Genomic DNA, 20,065 nt, shown 5'->3' with positions numbered 1-20,065 from the left:
CACATGATGAATGCCAGAACATGTCCAAATATGTAAAGATTATCAAAAAAGATGAATAACAACACATTTATTTAGTGCTGCATATGCTTCAATTTGAAAAACGTTGGAATATTATTCAGTTTGGTACGTTTACATAAACCTGCGCTGTAATTTTTAATCTGTGTGCAAAACGTTGCACTCTTTAAAAACCCACAAAAGGTCGACGGATTATCTATCATTAAGCCACAGTTCCTTAGATATCGTACCCCGTTGTTTTCCAAGTGATAAATTTCATATCTTGAACTTTTCAAGGCTAACCCTGATGACTGTCGTTTGACGCTCTAAAATGACACGTGAAAAGTGTAAAATTTGTAGGATTTACACGTGAACTGTGCTCTAAGTAGCGCGCTATTTATACGTAGCGCCTGGAGATCCCTTTGGTACACAGGCTGAACTTTTCACTCATTCCTGTGGTGTTGCCACATTCACTCAGTCTCATGATCAGTGTTTACAGACACTCTATTGTTGTTGACAAGCATGGCTGCAGTGGATGAGGGAGCTCAGTCAGTGACCTACAACTAGCCGCACTTCCTGTTATTGCACCAGCAGCAGCTGATGATTGAGTCGAGTCAAATTGAGTATCTGCTCAGCATAAAGTCCTCAAAGGAAACCATGACTAAAGTCAGATTTGTCTCAGATCTTTAGACATGAGCAGTTTTAGTTTGCCAATTTGACACTTTTAATGCTTGACTTTTTGGGGGTTTATTATAACCGTCAACCAAAAGGCTAATCAGACAGTAGGATTTGTTTGTGTTTGTTTGTCTGTTTCTAAAATCTCTTACGATTCATTGGACCAATTTTAACCAGAGAAACCGCACTTCCTCCAAAAATACAGTGTGAATGCTTATTGCTGAAGAACTTGTTGAGAAACAGCTGAAATTAGCTGAATTTTTGCTGAAAAGGAAGCACAAGCCAAAATTAGCACAAGAAAGCAGAAAGAACGTTTGCTGGTTTAAATAGACAGAAATGAGTCCAGAAATTGTGAAATTAGCTATAAAAAGATGAACTTTTCAAAAGATAAAAAATTTAAAAAGCTGAAACGTAGTTGAAAACGCAGAAAAAAACTGAAATGAGCTTAAAAACGTGGAATTAGCTGAAAAAGCTATCAGAAACAGCTTAAAACAGCCAAATGGTAGCTGAAATACTGTAACTGAAACTAGTAGAAATAAGCTGAAAGGAGCATACAAGCTGAAATTAGTCGAAAGAAGTTAATTAGGGTGAAAGTAGCAGAAATTACCACAAAAACTAAACTTTATCTGAAAACAGCTGAAGGTAGCTAAAAAATGCTAAGGGTAGCTGAAAGGGTGGCCTTCAATAATTTACAATTAAGCGTATAGAAAGAGGTATCTGCTCACTGAGCAGTGTGTCCAGCTCTGGCTCAGGTCCAAGTGAGACTCTGTCCACGTTGAATTTCACTAAACACGTCTTTAATCACAGCCGGGCTTTGAAGAGAGACGCCTGCACCAAAGAAATAAAAGAACTAAAAGAAGGGGAACAGTGATTGCGCTCTGTGTTGCTCCAACTCATTGGATCAGCGCTGAGTTGACCTCTGACCTCTCAGCTGGACCAAAAATGGCTATCGATACACACGTCCCGGCTTTTCTTCTCTGAGGCAGGAGCTGCTGCGGGGATCACATGACTCAGTCTGCATGATGCTGCTGCAGATGTGAGGAGAAGAGAGGAGGGGGGAGGAGAGAAAAAATGATAAAAGGAAGAAAAGAAGTTTTTAGTGAAAGATTGGAAGGGAAGCAAGAAGCAAGGGCTCGGGGACGACATGGAGGACAAGCAAATGCGTCAGCAGACATCTAGGAGGGGGGTCGGGGTCACAAAGCTAGCTTTGTTTCTGTTCTTGCTGCTACATCAGCAGCTGCAAATCAAAAAAAAAAAAAAAATAATCAGAAAAAGAAGGGGATGGACGGAGGGTGGCATGCTGAAAGGCCTGGCACGATGTTCAAGGGACGTCTCTGTTTGTCAGTGGAGCGCTGCGTTATATCGCCGCTTCATAAAATATGCACACGGGCCGTAACTCACGCAGAGAGATGCAGACCTACAGGACGGGCAGACGGCAGCAGTGATGGAGCGCTCTTTTATGACTGATATGCATTAGAGAACGAACGTAAAGATGGCAGTTTAGTGCTTTGGCATAAAGTCATATCCCAGCATGCTTTGCAGTCTTAGCTCACCGGTTTGCAGCCGTCTCGGTGATTCAGCCAGGCTCACCTCTGGGGTCACCGGTCCGCCATAAACCTGGGGCCACTGGGTGTGTTTTCCATGAAGTCATGCGTGTTGTGCACATGTTCCCCACTCTGCAAAAAGTTCACAGAGAAACTGGCACCATCACTTATGTTTTCATCACCCGCCGCTGATGGTGAACGTTGGAGGACTGTTAGCAAAATATCTTATGAGCCAGTAAAGAGACTTGGATGAAACTCTCAAAGAGCAATGAATGGAAACGCGTCTATAACTGATAAACATCTGGAGTCAAGTCTATTCAAGATGGCTGCCACAGCTAAGTGAGCTTATCAAACACAAAACCGGCTATAACTCACCCACTTCTGCAGATACTGAGCTCATATTAGGCGTGGTAGTAGCTGAGAGTCATCCCCAACTTACACTTTAAGTGGTGACTCATTCATTTGTTTTCAAAACCCTGACATTAGGTATTGGAGTCTACTCTATCTGTTAGCAAAACATCTTCTGAGCCACTGAATGGATTTTAATAAAATTTGCAGGAATCGATATTTGGTTTCACGTCTACAACTGAATGCATTTTGGAGTCAACACAATCCTAAACGACTGCCACGGCTAGCGAGACTATAAAACACCAAAATGGCTCGTCAGCATATTTTACAAGTATCGAGCAAAGATTTAGTGTATTAGTAGCTGAGAGTCAATTTCAACACATACTATGAGTACTAAACTTTGAGAGAAATTTCAAAGCCTGTGTTTAAACTGCTGGTGTCAACCCTGTTTGTCTGTTAGCAAAATATCTTCTGAAACACTGTGTCAATTTAAATGAAACTCTCAATATCTAATCGTTGGATAAACATCCACATCAACGTTAGCCAACACATAGATAGCTTTAACGCAGTCATTGTTGTGGACATTTAGTTAAAACTGAGTGATAATAGCTGAGAGTCGCCCTCAACACACACCCTGAGCGTCTCACAAGATGTGGCGGCCATCTTGAATGAAAACTTTGCATTCCTTAGGGGAATGATAGGCCTTTAATTTCATTAAGCATTTACTAAAAACAATATGGCAGCCAATGAGAACCAGAGGCAGGTTTGAGCATCTAATTTTTAACCTGTGGCAGCTGTGTCACACACATCAGGGGCCGCCACACGTGTGCACGTGGGGCCTAGGACGGAGCAACTGTATTACCCCCCCACATCACGTCTGCAGAGTCAAACATTTGCCCACGCTTATCAACACAGACACGTCTGCAGCTTGATCGGCTCACGTTGGGACTGGATGCTGCAGAGGGCGAGTATTGTCTCCTGCACAGCTGCCGCAGTGTTTTGTAATGAACAGTACAGATGTTTCCTGTCCAAATGTGTTTACAGCGTAACGACACGCCGTTTTATGAATGGCTTAAAACGCAACACAACTGTGTGCACGGCTGAGGAAAGCAGAGGTGGCAGTAAGAAATAAGTTTGCACCAACAGGTGTTAACGCTCTGTTTGAGAAGGAATCTGCGAGTGGGAGTCACCTGACACCTCCGATCGTATCTTCGGAGCTTTGTTTACCCAAAACAAGCCGAGTGTGAAGCAGAGAACTAGTCAGCAGTTTTAGCCATGAGCCCATTTAGGATTGTTATAATTATGAGGTAAGGCTTGAGTTTGGGGCCTGAGGCGTTTGTTCAAATACAACAGTCTGATCCTTTGAGTTGAGATGGATGAAAGGCCATTCATCAGGCCTGAGCTCAGTTTGGACACGTCCTTTAGTTGCAGCAGAGACGGTGGATGAAAGACGAGGTCGTCACAAGCAGCTCGCTGTTGGCTTGTCTTGTAAAATGAGCAAAACAAATGAAACTTTGTCAAATGTTCTAAGTTTTAAATTAAACTCGAAAATGTGTGAACGAGCTGAAGAGTGCCAGATGGCTACTCCCAAACATTTCAACATCAATTTAGTCAAAATCCAAGCTAAAAAAATTAAGCATTTTATTTATTTATTTATTGGGGACTATCTTTAAAGGCAGCCACCTATTATTATCCTCTATACTTCAACTTTAATGGGGCCCGAACCGCAACATGTACCCCCACAAGTGTTATATCAAAACGACCGGCTCGGCACCGTGATGCATGCTGTTACATTTATTGGAGTTTCGATTTACCACGGTGATGCAATTTGTATATAAAGACACCGTTTTTCGCATTAAAACAAAATATAAATCAGCCATTTCTAGAGATATTAAGCAAAACTTTGGTGTGGTAGCTGACAGCAATTACCCATAAATACTGAATTAAAATAAAAAATCAAGATGACCACCAAAGCTAAATTTAAATTACTTTAACTCGGCTGTTTTTATACAGAGCTGAAATTTGGTGATGTTACAGCTGAGAACGTGCCCCATCACATATAGAATCCAAATAAAAAATCCAAGATGGCCACCACAGCTTAAAAAAAAGTCATTGATTTTTTTTTTTTTTTTTGGCCACATTGAGATGAAATTTGGTTTGGTAGCTGAGAGCAAACCCCAGCACATAGTACTGGGAAATCAACTTTTTAAAATGTTTGCAATGTGGCATGAGTTTCTCCAAGAACTTTCTAGTTTATTTTTATTCATTCATTCATTCATTCATTTGCACTTTAACTTATTTTAAAATGAACCATTTTCTAATGTTTGTTTATGAGTAACATGATTGTTTTCATGCTTTACATAATAACCTTAAGCATGTAACGTATACTTTTTTGTGTTGAAATGTAATTTTTTGTATTTTGCATTCAGTTTGGATTTAATTGCTCTGTTATCTTTTTCAAATTGATATTCTTCTAATTCTTTTTTTTATTTTTAGCAAGCCTATTACACATTGGACTGTTTTCTAAAACTGCACTTGTGACAAATTAAGAATCTCAAGTCTCAAATGAATAAACTGCAGGCGCGTAAAGAAAACGAAGGTCAAAAGTGTTAAAGTTGCTGCTAGTAGCTAACTTTGGTCACCATGGTAACTATGATGAGAGGCAGACGAAAACAGACTGAAAAGTCAACTTCAAACAAACGCTGTGCGAAAACTACAAGTCATATCTGAAATATCCATAAACAGTGAGCGACAGAAGACTCTAAAGGCCACATGTTTTAATTGTTATATTTATACAGTGTTTTATTTTTAAATAAAACCCTCCGTGTCCTGTTTTTAAGAGGATACTTTAAGATAAAATATAACAAGAGTCAATGGAGGCTAGTTTGCAGAATCCTGTAGTATCTCGTCTGTTTGATCAAAAACCCCATTGTTTTGTTTGAGAATATAATTTGTGCTTTTTTTTTTAAATGAATTGTATTAAAATATACAATGTTTATTTTACCACACTGTTTGAGCTTCACATTTTATTGCATATTAAGTTGTATAAAAATACACAAAAGTCATCAAGAGAAAGGTGAAAACAGTGAATCAGTGCTTGTGCACAACCTAAATAAAGGAAAATTTGGCTGCAAGAGTCAAAAACAAATGTTTTCTCATCCAAACTGCAACATATTTACATTTTTAGACACATTTTTATTATGGGGTGAGGTATATGACCCGTCCTTCTATTTGTCCATAAATCTTTTCAAAGGCATGTCTGTGTTGTTGTTTTTTGGTTTTGAGAACAATGTATATATATATATAATTATTATTATTATTATTTTACAGAGCAGCAGTGGTTTTAAACAAAAAGTCATAGCAGTTTGAACTTAAAGCAGATTTTGCTGATGGGGCTGGTCCTGTTGGATGGAAAAGTTGTTCATGTCTCACTTGATTCCAAAACCACCCAGAATCAGTTCAGAGTTCTATAAACTATCATGAGCTTGTTTTGTTTTGGGTTGTTCTGTGAGAATTTATGACCTCTCAGATTGAATTTTACATTTTGGTTAAAAAGGGTGAGTCTGTTTGCAGAAATATGAACAAAAAACAAAGTGGCAAAGAATAAAATAATTCAGACTCATTACAGCTGTGGTCTGCAGTTGGAACAAATTAAAAGAAACTTCCCAAAGCTTCAGATTTTCCTTCTGCACAAATCTTTCTCTCCGGGGATGCAAGGGTTAAGGCGGTGACGTGGAGCCCCTGAAGCAGTGACCCGCTGGGGCAGCCGGTGGGGGCTGCAAGAAGAAGAGGGGGTGGGGGAAGAGGAGAAAGCTGAAGTGTGAGAAGATACGCAGCAAGCGCCGCAGTTTTTAGACTTCACTCCTTCTTCCGCATTTATCTCCAAACTGCGCTGTTTTACGCACAGATCAGCTCGAAGGAAAACTGTTTTGTTTGTTTGTTTTCACTTTTAAATCTTTGTCGCTTTTTTTTTTTTTTTTTTTGTCCAGCAAGAAGCCGGAGGTGAATTTACGCGCTGACGTGTCTGGACTGTTTGGACTCGATCAAAGGCTGCGACCCAGACGCGCGAAAAAAAACAAAAAAAAACGCGGCGGACTCTTTTACGCGCGTACTAAATGTTTATAGCACCCTTTTAATTGGAGCAGTGTGTGCGCGCGCGGACCAAACAGAGTTCCTCTAAAACTCTGGAAAGCTGCTATACCTACATGTGTAGCAGGCATTGATGGTGGAGGCGGTGAAACGAGTTTCAAGGAGAAAAAAAAGTTCTCGGAGGCGGTAATTAGGCTGATCGTTGACCAAAAAAAAAAAAAAAAAAAACAGCCGCCACCATAAACAAATCATCAGATTTCCAGAGAAGGGGCTGGCTGCTGCGGGTTCTCATGCGCCACTCGGATAATTCCACAAATAAAAAACAAGTTTTTGTTGGTGTGACGCATGGCACAAAGGCGGAGGGATGGTCCGAGCTGGCCAGATCCAAAGCAGAATGTCAAGAGATGCGCGTGGAAGGAGCGACTCTGCTCCACAGATCCGGTTCTGCAGCCATGAATAAAAAACAATAAGGGAAACGTATAAATAAATATATTAATAATAATAATAAGTAAAATAAGGGAAAAGGTGTGTGAGTGAGTAATGGGGGGTGCAGAACCTGTGTGGTGAACACAAGCATTCCTGACGAAGTCCTTGTGCCCCCCTCCCTGATGAAAAGAGACGGAATAGAAAGCCTCTGTAGTCTGGTGCCTGGGAAAGAGAGGGAGCGGAAAGGAGAGTTTCTCCATCAGTTGTGTGTTTAATGTCAGCTACACACACACACACACACACACACACAGAGAGAGAGAGGGAGGGACGCGTCATTCTGACATTAAAGTTGCTATTATACGGAGAGTCGCGCAGAAGGATCCGGCAGCTAGTAGTCCGGGGAAATCCCTCCGAGGATAAATTCAGCAAGAAGCTGACGCGTAGGTAAGCGGAGCGCTGTTTGAGTCCACACTTTGTGGATGAGCAGGACTTTAACTTTGTTTTAAAGAGTTTTTAAAAGCCATGCGGTAAAACTGTCAGGCTCTTTGTTGTTTGGTTTGCGTCCAAGATTTGCGTAAATTATAGGAGTGCGCATTTTGTTGTTATCCTCATACAACCTTATATTTCTTCTTTTCATCGTTCACGTTATGTGTTCCTGATCCAGCACGTGACTTGCAACTCTTCATCCATCCGTGTATGTTTACAAAAAGTCATCAGGCTTGTTTCCGTTTGCGAAAAATGCGCAAAAGGTTTGCGTAATTGTTGGTTTCCATTTTTTTTTTTTTTTTTGTGACAAAGGATTGACAAACAGCGCACAAGTAGGTGTGCACATTTTAATGGCTTTTATTACCATTCATACAGTGTAAAGTTTCTCATTTTGGGCCTCTGGGAAGGTGCACGCACACACACAGAGGCTCATAACGCGTGACTCTTTAGTTGTATAGGCTGCCAGCTTAACTTTTCTAATATTCAGTTACAAACTGAACAAGGTCTGAGCTGCTGTTTCCTTCTCCACACACGCGCACACGCACGCACACATTCGATGAACTGATTCAGCTTTAAAAGCAGAGATTTCTATTTTTCACCCAGCTAATATTTTTTTTTACTAATCAGACTTTTGACTTGAAAAGATGATTTTAAATAAACTTAATTTCATATTTTTCGTGCATAATATTTTTATGAATTTGAGATTTCAGATTCTACTTTAGAATTTAGAAACATGCATTTTAAAGCTGTCATAATTAAAAACAAGTCATTCATTTTATTAATTTTATTTCTCATTCCAATATATTTTTTTGATTTATTTACTTTTTTATTTTATCTTCGTGCTATTGGAACAACAAAAATATATGTGCATTTTAAAAAATACATAAATATATACAATTTTTGAGATGAAGTTTACAGTTCTAACAGTTGTCCTGTGTCATAGCGCCAGATGGAGAAATCCTAAAAAAAACCGTGTCATTTAAATGTCACCATTGTTTTATATTGAGTTTATTGATTTGTTTTTTTGTTCATTTTAAAATGCCAAAATAAACAAAATGTTGACATTATGCAAATAAATACTTCAAAATAAAGCCAACTTTGCCTCATGTACAGTGCACTTTCATGAAGAAAAAAAAATGTCCCAAGATGCTTTCCATACTATTTGTGCATCACTTTTCACCTCATGGTTGCTACTGAGCCATTTTTCTTCATGTGCTTTTGGGAGACACACAAATAATTTAAATCTATTATTAATTGTGAACTATTTGGTGAGAACAAAAATACAAATATTAATTTTTACATTTAAACAACCATGTGACCAGTCTAATATTTGATTTACTCCTGGGAGTTATGTTTTGTTAGTTTGCGTTGTTTTTTTAAAAATCTGAATTAAAACAGAAACAGGTCGGACAACATTTGAAGACGATTTGGTTTTTCCCTTTCAGATCTGATCCAAACTCAGACCTGAGAGCCAACATTTTTGCGCAAGACTCATAAAACGACCTGATGACAATATATTGAAAATATTTCCTCCAAGTTTAAAGTTTTGGCACTGAGGCTGCGTTTAAAGCTTGGAATTGATTTCTCTTTACTGGCTGAACCTTAAAACGCTGAAAACTCGTCTCGAGGAGGTCAGCTGACCCCATGACCTCACCCCACTCCACCCCTTTTGCTCCTGGAGGCGCTTTTAGTTGGAACGTTTCCACTTTCTTGGAGATCCTCCATGTTGTTTATGATCTTCGAGCTCAACAAGAAAAACACCATACAGGGCAAGAACGCTGTTGGTTCTGCAGCGTCCCACGAGTGGATACACGCAGGCGGAGCAGGAAGAGCTGTTGAAAATTCTTTAGAGTGGGGATAACAAATACGCCAAATGGCACGAGATGCGCGTAAAGACGCAGCAAGAAATCACTCGTTTATGTTGAAATGAGGACAATTAAAGCCTCTTACATGTTCACCACCTCCACGCAGACCTGCTGGTGCTTACAGTTGTGTAACAGGTACTTATTTGGTTCCCTCTGTCACCATCATCATCATCCTCCCCTACACTATCATCACCGTCTCCGTCTGAATGTGTTTTCCACACTTAGGGAGAATTTCTCATCTCGTGACCCTTCTGTGTCAGGATATCCACAATCCGGGAGAGGAAAAACTTTTTTTTTTAATATCCAACTTCTAACTTGACTGATTTTATAATGTCACCAAGAATGCGCGCAGATCTCCATTACGCACGAAGCAATCAACGTGTTTTTTTCACGAACTGTGCCGCGTCGTGGCTTCTTTTCCACCCCAACATGGCTCTGATGGCACCACCTTAGATAGATGGGGCGTGTTCGCTGATCAGAGACCCTGTTTGGGGAATTCTCATCTCTTATGAAACGGCGCGCGCACTGAGATTGCTCTCGAGTGGATCTTTATGCAACTTTTTAAGACGCTGCTTTTTTATTTATTTATTTTATTTTTTATTTTTTTCAAAAGACTTTTTGGCGCATTTTGCAGAGGATTTTATGTCGTAATGTAAATAAATAAATAAGCTACCGCTATTTTCTTAAAATGATGCCAAGTTCCAAAAGTATGTTGTCCTGTTTAGTTTAAAACAACACATGGATGGTTTGAGGCGCAGCAGCTCCGGAGGAAAGAGGAGAGGAGCGCGCTGCTGCTGGCCGGGCTGTGAGGCTGAAACTCGGCCGCAGATCTCGAGTCTGGCTCTGGTTTGGAGAGAGAGGAAGAGACAGCGCGAGGGAAAGGGGGGGGGGGGGGGGGGGAGACGTTGCGGGAGAAGGAAGCGAAGGAGGGAAGGTGGAAAGTGTCAGTCAGGAACGCTTCATTGCTCGAGGACAATCCGCGCGCAGGACCGGTCTGTTTCAAGAGCAATCAGTCAATCCGCATTAATTACCCCCCTCCCACCCCCACCCCACTGTAGAGCTCGCGCTGGCACACTGACTACAAGGAGGCCGTGCGTGTGCGTGCGTGTGTGTGTAGGGGGGTTAAGCTTTCTCTCCCTCTGCCACCCATCCCCCACCATTTTTTGGGGGTGAAAAGGAACCAATAAAAATCAAACAACAAAAGGCTTTTCCTTGTCACTAAATAAATTAAATGCAGATTTCTGTTTTTAAGTGCCCCCCCCCCCCCTCCTTTTTTATGCACACACACATTGGCGCGCACAGACACACACGCACACTCTCCTTTTTTTATTTTGTGAGCTGCGGAACACGATTCTGTATTGTCCCCCTGGTCATTAGTGCTGTGGACAACTGTCAAGGAGTGGGTGAGTGTGTAGGGGGCGAGAGCGGGGTGTGGGACGGGAGGGGGGAGTCAATTTATAATAAATACTTAGAAACATCTCAACATTTCACTAACTCCTGATAAACCTTGTTCAAATTAACCAGTCGTTCTTTATGTCCTTTAAGATGGTGCAAACAGGCTTTTTTATTTATCAAATAAAACTAAAATTAGTTGAATTATTTACTTTTTATTAAATCTATTTTTATTTATTTTATTTTTTTCGGGGGAGGGGGAGTGGGGATAAAGCAAATATCATAGATGGAAATTATAATAAAAGTTTTTGTTTCCTCTTCCTTGTCTCATGCACATCAAACATGCAGCTCATCTTTTTGAAAGTGTTTGCATTTATATTGGTGTGTGCGTGCGTGCGCGTGTGTTAGAGAGAGGAAGAAAGAAAACAATTTAAAATACCCCGATACAGTTCAAATAAGGGCATTTAAAAGCAGCAGAAGTTGCAGACATCGGATCTGAGTTACACACACACACACACACACACACACACACACGCACGCACACACACACACACACACACACACACACACACACACACACACACACGGTGTGTATAACGTGGCCAAAGCCAGGGGAGCTTTTAAAATAAATAAACAAACTGGGATGAATCCCATTGCTTAGCTGACATTGGGTTTAAATTATAACTAATTATTCCTCATATAATTATGTAAAAGCTGCATGGTGCGTTCAGTGTGAGTCGGAGTGTACTTTATGAGGTGAGTGCTCTGTGTTGTCAGCTCGGGACAAGTTTTGCCCGATGGGCTGCAGGACGTTGCACAACAAGATTTATGTGAATATATAAAAAATAAGGATGAAGTTTTGTCAGTAATTGAAATTAAATTGCGTATTTTTCCGAGTTACATACAAAAAAGTGCACGAATACACCTCATGTGGTCACTGTTTGCTTGTAAAAACGTATTAGTACACCTGACCAGTTCTGTTTTAACTCAGAAACGTGCTCCTAATAATTTTCACGTTGAGCACATTGTTGCAGTTTCTCTAAAAGTGGGGAATAAACAACATTTAGAGTTCTGTCCTTTATTACCTTTTAATTCCGGTGATTAAGAGACTAAAACTTTCTTCCTGTGTGTGTGTGTGCGCGCGCGCGTGCGTGTGTGTGTGTGTAAAAATGAGGCTCGTGTTTTCCTGTTTTTTGTCTCTCCTCCTCTTTCCAAACACAAACTTGTTTACTGCAGTATTTTTAATCTATTTCGTACATTTATTACAACGTGTACCCCCCCCCCCCCCTCTCTCTCTCTTTCCTCCTCTCCTTTTTTCCGTAGTCCCTTTGATTTAGTCACTCTTGATTCTCCTTTTGCTCTGGGGGCCAACGGGGTTCGCTGTGGGGGGCGCCTTAAAACCGTCCCCTCCTTATCTCCTTTCATCGTTCGGCGCGGGGCCGCCTTGAAACCGCGGGGGCAGTAATTGCTTTTTTCAGGCAGCCCAGTGCGGACTGGCCAGCAGCCAATCAGAGCCTTGTTTACACTCGGTGATTGACAGCGCGCTGGCACGCCGCCAGCCAATGAGGAGCGTCGCGCGGGGGCTGGGACCTGGAGTTTTTAACCCTTTACCTCCACGTATAAACAAATGTGTGTGTGTGTGTGTGTGTGTGTGTGTGTGTGTGTGGGGGGGGGGGGGGGGTAGCTTTAGATTTCGACACGGAAACACGCGAGCTCATCTCCTTCCGCTTTTAATTGGCTAAATTAGCGAACCGTGCACGCGCGGGGCTGAGCTTCAGGAGTGTCTTCAAATGATACAGCGATTCAATTTGCAGTGTGTGTGTGTGTGTGCGTGGAAGATATTTTAAACTCACATTTATTTTATTTTGTTTTTTATCTATTTTCTGATTAAATAATAAAGAGAGACAAAACCCATGCAATAAATTATTATTTTTTTTTTTACTGATGTATATTTTTCATTATATTTTCTATAGCTTTTACATAATTGCTGACCTATTTATCACAAAATTATTCTAATCAAACTGGATGAATACTCGTGAAAATACAGCTGTGTGTTCAATATTTAATTTCTTGTCCAAATGTAGGAAATTTAAAACAATAAAACAAAATCTGGCTGATTTTACAAATCCCATCTTCATTTTATTTTTAATTTTTTTTTAATTATATGTCATTTAAGAAAAAAGTGAGACAGAATTGATATTTATAAAGGTTTTAGGTTTCGGATAATTTACTCCTAGCTTCTATTTAATTGCAGCTCTTCTTATTAGAAGTCATAAAATGCTCTTATAGGTTATTAATTATCTTAGATTGGATTTTGCAATCAGAACCAGTGTGTGAGCTGCATCGTTCACATGGATCATTTTACAAAAACCTTTATATCTCAACCAAGCCATGTCTCCAACTGCAACTAATTTAATAATAAATGAAAACAATGGCAGTAAAGAAAACGTGCTCTGTTTCTTACATTTAATAAGATGAGGCAAACTGCACAATCAAGCTCCTATTAACTGCAGACCAGGTCATAAAATCAGCTTATTAATGAGGTTGGAATGGAGGGAGGAGAGTTCTGCAGGACTGATCCCAGAATCCCCCCCCCCCCCCCCCCCCCCACCGCCCTGAAAGAAAAAACTCTCCTTCGAATAAATGTTATTTTTTTTATCATTATCTCAGTAAAGGAGTGCTCAGTGAGAACACGCGCAGCATCAGAGCTCAGCTGCAGCGAGGATCACACACACGGAATAAACTGGATGCTGTTTGCCTCCCCCCCCCCCTCCCCCTCCCTGTCTCCTCGCATTTGCTCTCCAGCAGCACGCAGCGCGCGCCGACGGGCTGCAAATCAAACGCCCGCCGTTTCGCTCCGACGCTGGCCGGCTGCTCTCTGATTGGCTGCGGCCTTTAGCCAATAGCAGCTCGTGTTTACCGTGGAAGGAAGAGGAGGAGGGGGATGGGGGGGATAGAGGGTGGTGGGTATGTGTGTGTGTGCGTGCGCGCGCTTCCAACTCCCCCTCCTCCTTCCTGCACACATACACACACCTCCCCCCCACCCCCTCCTCCTCCTCCTCCTCCCCACGGCGTGTCTGAGTCTCCGGCTGCATGAACGAGCCTGGATTCACTACAAGCCTGAACTTCTCCGCTGCGTCCCTGCCATACCTCAGCTGAGCGCAGGCAGCAGCAGCAGCAGCAGGATGTAATCTATCCCACATGTTTCATCTCTGCCAATCCCGGATTTTCACTTTGAACATTTTATTTTTATACTTTTCCTTTCCTTCTTCCTCGCCATGCAGTGGATCTAACTTAGCAGTAAGTGGGGAATTATTATTATTATTATGTATTTTACTGTTTGTCTACTGTTTGTTGGACTTCTTTTTTTTTTTTAAACTAAAATAAATAAATAACATAGATTTTAGCGTATCGATTCAAGAATAAATAAATAAATAAATAACGCGTTTTCTTCTGTTACAGAGAAGCAATATTAAAATGCAGGTTGTCAATATTAATAAGATCAGAGACACAGTTTTGTCAGCATTTCAAACATTAAAAAAAAAACAGAATCTGACTCGTGTCTCTTGGTTACTATGTGTGTGTGTGTGTGTGTGTGTGTGTGTGTGTGTGTTTCTGAGTGTGTGTGTGTGTCACTTTTTGTTTTGATCTCTCTTCAAAGCATTTTCTTATTAAACCTGATTCTTATTCCTCATCCACATGGTCGCGTGTGAACAGCCTGGTTTTAAATTGTAGATTATGGTTGCGGTCGTTTGTGCGTGTGCGTGTTTGTGTGTGTGAAGGCTGAGCGGACGCCGCGCTGTCTTCAGCCTCAGCCGGCTTGTCCCTCCATGTGCACCCCGGCCTCTGCTCCTCTGCTGAGTTTGTGTTTTGTGCGGCGCTGACATGATGTGTAATTATTATAACGACTTTTATCTGGAGCCACTTCATGGTAAAACGCGTCAATAAACTCCTTCATTTTATTCCGCTCAAAGGTCAACACATTTATGATTTAGTCTGTCCGAAAAGGCGTTTGTTTCTATTTATTTTGACATTTCCACATGATTTTTGCGTCAACTTCCGGAAATGTCGCCTCGATCAGCAGCAGCTGCTTCCATCCGAGTGGACCCTTTCCACGGGTGGAGGTGTGTGTGCTCAGGAGGAAGCGCGAACACCCTCCACGTTGCACAGACACAGCCGCTTTTATAAATATATTATTCTCTATAGAAGCAGAGCCAGACGCTGTTTTACGCGCCGTCGTCGTGTGTACGCGGCGCGCGGGATTTTAGATCCTGCTGCTTGTTCCAAATGCAGCCACTTTGACGTGGAGCAAACACCCCAAGACGTGTGTTTATGGCCTGAAAATGTAGGAGAAGAAGAAAAAGAAAACGTATAGACAAGCGTCGTGAGGAGTGCGGTGTGCGTGATTGATGCCCCCGTGGAGAGGGGCCATTGTTTCTCACAGCCTTGGGGACACGAAGAGAGCCTCATTTCGCGTTCCTCTCTTCTTTTCTTCCTCTGAAGAGATAGCACTTGGCTCCATAACAAAAAAAAAAAAAAAAAAGTAGGACATTTAGGCCCTGTACACACGTAGCCGGATATCAGGAAAACCGAATAGTTTATCATGCGGTGTGGCCTTTCATCCACACGTGAACTCCGGTTGATGTAACTATAAACGAATAATAACAAAAACTCCGACCAAAGTGGAGATTTGAGAAATCTCCTCTTTCGGGTTTGCGTGTGGACTTTCGGAACCGGAGATATGCGCATTATGTCTGCGACAGATGGTGCAGCGCGGCGCTGACGTCACATGTGCGACAATTGTTTTTGTTTGCCCATTCATTCGGAGGGAAAATGACTGCGTTTAGGGAAGTACTAATTGTAACGCTGGTTCAGGCAATTTTTGCTTGCTTGTTTTTACAAGCACAACTGCTCCAACAGATGGAATTACAAAGGAGAAAAAGCGTTTGGCGTTCAGCTCTTTTACAGCAACTATCCCTACCGATACGGAGGCACAATACCGCCATTCAGCGTCGCCGTCGCCGGTTTTGGATCAGACCTGGACGCACTGCTGGCTGGTGGGAAAACTTTGAGAAGGAAATTGTTCTCCCACAGGAATGGCGTGAGAACTTCAGAATGTCACGGTCGTCATTACTGTCGCTCTCGGAGTTACTCCTTCCTTACATTCAAGGGAAGAGTACTGTAATGCGATCTCCAGTCTGTGTGGTCAAAAAAGTTGCATGCACGCTATATTATTTGGCTGACGAGGGAAGACTGCGTAAAACGGCCAATGCATTTGGCTTATCAAGACAAGTAGTCTCAAACATAATTAGAGAGGTGTGTAAGGCTATAACTGTGTACTTGGGACCATCTTACATAAAAATGCCAACAACAGAGACTGCTGTGCGTGCACTTGTTGAGGGATTTGAGCAGGCTTATGGTCTCCCTCAGTGCCTTGGAGCTGTGGATGGGACTCATGTGGAGATAAAGCAGCCATCAGCTAATTCTACAGAGTACCTAAATAGGAAGGGGAGGTTTTCTCTTAACATACAAGCCACCTGTGATTACAAGTACAGCTTTATTGATGTAGTTGTGAAATGGCCAGGGAGTGTGCATGATGCCAGAGTTTTTGCTAACTCCACAATAAACACAAATCTGAAAAACATGAAGATTCCCCCCTGTCCAAGACAAATTGTGGAGAACGAAGACGCTATACCCATTTACATACTGGGTGACCCTGCATACCCACTTCTACCTTACCTGATGAAAGAATATGCTAACGGAGGAAGCAATGTTCAGGAGCAGTACTTTGGACTTTCGTTGTGCCGAGCTAGAATGGTGATTGAATGTGCATTTGGAAGACTAAAAGCCCGATTTGGAGCCCTGAGGAGAGCCATGGACATCAATATGAATGATCTTCCATTTGTTATATATGCATGTTTTGTGTTGCACAATTTTTGTGAGGCATCAAAAGACACTGTGGATGAAAACAGAATAACTGAAGCTATTCAACATGACAGGAACAATCAACCGGACACACAGCCAGTGGTCAGAGGAGACAGCTTGGCAGCAGAAGGAAAGCGGGTCAGGAGAGTCCTCACTCAGTGTCTGGATCCATAAACACAAAAACCTGTGAACTATTTAGCAGACTGCGTTGTTTTTTCATAAAAAAACGTTATAGTTAGCACCATGTATGTTAGAGAATTTTTAAATTGTTTTGTGCAATGTTATTGCATTTCATTCTATTAATGCATGAAAAGCTACCACCCAGGATTTAGATACATTATATAATAGTTTGTAGCTCATTAGACAGACTTTTAAGTGAAATGATTTTACTTTTCTCTCTTAAAATTGGACCTGTAGTGTATTAAATAGTGCTGCCAATACTTTCTGATGAACATGACTGTATTTGTAACTGATAAATGTCATATTCACAAAAATTCACATAAAGAAACTTGCTTTTAAAATGTTTGTCAATTTATTCAAACGAACACACTTAACATGTTCTTATTTTGTGTTTCATTTATGAACAGATCAGATTATAACAGATCTACAACAGATAAAGCTTTTTAAACATGGGAGAAAAGCAGCACAGTTACTGTACACTTTTAAATCAGTGATGCCCAAGTCCATAACTTGGGAGCTACCACAGGTACATTTCAGCTGCATTTTCTTCAACAAACCAGTATGAAATAGCTGATTTCAATCATCAGTATGTATTTGATAGTGGTGTTTTGGAGAAATAAATACATCTAAGTAGCAGTAGCTCCCAAGGACTGGACTAGATCACCACTCTTATAAAGATTCACGTAACAAAAATGTAAATAGTTAAAGTATTGTGCAATTGCTACATTTTAAGCTTTTCACAGTATGTATAAAAAGATAGCAAACAGAAAAAAAAAACACTGTCAGAGTAAATAACACTGTGATTAACAACCTGACATGTGTGCAACCTTGTGCAAAAGTGGAACTTGTATATACTTAACTGTACCAGACTTGTTTCGATGTATAAAACAGTACTCTACTGGTCACTAAAAAGGGCCTGACTGAATGAAAATTGGTCAGTGGCTTCAGCAGGTGTGTGGAACACAGCTTCAGTGTTCATAGTGTTTCCTGGTCTTGTGTTTTGACGTGTTCTGTCAGAAGTGGAGTTGTTTGGGTATGGGTAATTTGCTGAGTTTTGGTGGACAGAATGGTGGGCCATTGTGTGCGAATACATCGGACCTCTTGGCTCATATGGCATGTAGTGTGGTGGTTGTGCAGGTGCATGAATGACCTGTTTCAGAAGAGAAAACCCATCAACAATCGATGTGGTAAGTCTTTCCAGTGTATTGGACATTTTTGAATAGTTTTCGGATGCTTTTTGTTCTGATGTCTCAATGATTTCCACCAGTCTCTTTTTCACACGCTGGTCTTCCTCAAGAGCATTCAGCCACTGGGTCTCAGCAGGCAGCTTTCTCCTCAGACGGTCGTGTCTGTGTCCTTTTAGTTTTGCCTTCAAAAGAGAAATGAAAATCATCACAATTAAACATAAAAAAGTAAACCTGGATCATGTTGATGTTGTACTTTTCACATCACTTCTACATAACAATATGTAATAACAGCGTATCCAATGTTTGCTATATGTCTTAAAGTGTATTTTGTACCCACCACCCCATCAAACTAATGAATATGTAGGCCTAACATAATATGAGATGAGTAAGAGCATGATGGTGTCATTTCTTTTTTTGCAATAATAATAAAAATAAATCAGCAACCCGTACACAGTAAAATATAAAAAACATCACATTCCAGCCTCCACTACACACCTCAACTCTTGCATAATTTTTAACACACATATTGCCTTAACTGTATTTTTAATAGCAACACAATTCAACAAACCTGTTCCGTGAATTATAGTACATCCAACAGATGAACATTTACAGCAAAAGTACTTTTATTTATGAGGAATGGACAGAAAAATATACGTACATCAAGCAGGTCTCTCCTCTCCTTTGAAGTAGGACCCACACTGCTTTCATTATCAGACCCTGTGTCTGCTACATCCATGGTAGTGGAGGAAGAAGATGTGGATGGTGAGGGTAGGGTCCGAGAATGATCCAGGTCAGCTGTTTCACTACCGGAGGATATGGTAGTACTAGCTGGAGAGCCACCCCAGATTTGTTCGCACAGTTCGAAGTACAGAAGAACCACTCGACCGTGTCCACTCCTGCGTCCTGTATCAACAGCATGGCGATATTTACCTCGGACTGCTTTCATTTTTGTTGTTAAATTCCCGCGCGTGATGTCGGCATGTGAATGGGGAAACTCGTCGGAGGACTCCGTTGGGTAATGCTCTAAAAAAAGCGCTAAAATATCAACATACTTGTTCTGACAGGATTCCCAGTCGACATTTTCCTGAGTTTTATTAACTTTGTACTCCAACACTGTATTTAATAGTAGTTCAACCTCGCGGTCTGTCCACACAAACGAACCTCCAGGCGCCATGATTCAATACTAACAGGAAGTTGTGGTTGCTTTGAAGGGTTGTGATTTGCTGATATACGTTTCACCTTTGCACTACACTGCCTCCTATGGGTTGGGCATATTCTTTACAACGCTCTGTGGTGAACATCACCGGGTTCATGTAGACGATCATTTTCTCTATCCGAACATGTATGTACGGCGATATTTTTTTGCGCGGATATTCGTTTTTTCAAACACCAGGCTACGTGTGTACAGGGCCTTAATCATTTAAATGTAGTTTGGCAGAAGGAAAAACGTGTTTTGGACAAAAAAAGCTGGTGAACTTTGGAGGATATTTCCCTCTCATCTAAAAAATAAATAAATAAATAATGAAAGAAAGAAAGTTAGATTGCAGCAGCATGTGTGTGTGTGGAGTGTGTGTGGAGTGTGTGTGTGTGAGCCTCCTGATCCACCGGAGCATTTGATATTTTCTTTGTTCCTTTATCGTTGGTTCCTGGGAGGTGCTATCTCCAAAGATGGACGTGCCACGCATTGAAAAGCCTAAATAGATGGACTGCTGAGGTGTGCTTGGAGGAGCGCATGCAGCACTCCCCCCCACCCCACCCCACCCCACCCGAGATTTCCCCCAATATGAACATCTCAGGGAGCCCTATTTGAGTAAATGACCAAGGCTGTGAGGGTTAGAGAACATGTAAAAATGAGTCATTTCACTGTATATGCGCTGCGCGTTACGTCATTAAGGTTGTGATTACAGTTATATATATATATATATATATATATATATATATATATATATATATA

At 41.2% G+C, this 20,065-nt stretch overlaps 1 protein-coding gene across 2 annotated transcripts in view; it reads left to right on the top strand.

Annotated features, from left to right (window-relative positions):
• The first annotated feature begins 7,394 nt into the window (after positions 1-7,394).
• The window catches only part of bahcc1b (BAH domain and coiled-coil containing 1b), an 83,577-nt gene continuing 70,906 nt past the window's right edge, over positions 7,395-20,065 (top strand). The window contains exon 1 of one of the 2 annotated variants that reach the window (XM_037691346.1): positions 7,395-7,520. The gene's annotated coding sequence lies outside the window, so the exon portion shown is untranslated. Of the gene's footprint in view, positions 7,521-14,083; positions 14,120-20,065 lie in introns of those variants that run through there. The other variant, XM_037691347.1, reaches the window with a different exon arrangement.

The sequence above is a fragment of the Nematolebias whitei genome, chromosome 17, assembly GCF_014905685.2.
Source record: "Nematolebias whitei isolate Nwh7 chromosome 17, NemWhi1, whole genome shotgun sequence".
NCBI classification, from domain to species: Eukaryota; Metazoa; Chordata; class Actinopteri; order Cyprinodontiformes; family Rivulidae; genus Nematolebias; species Nematolebias whitei.
This window is presented reverse-complemented; position numbering and strand designations above follow the sequence as displayed.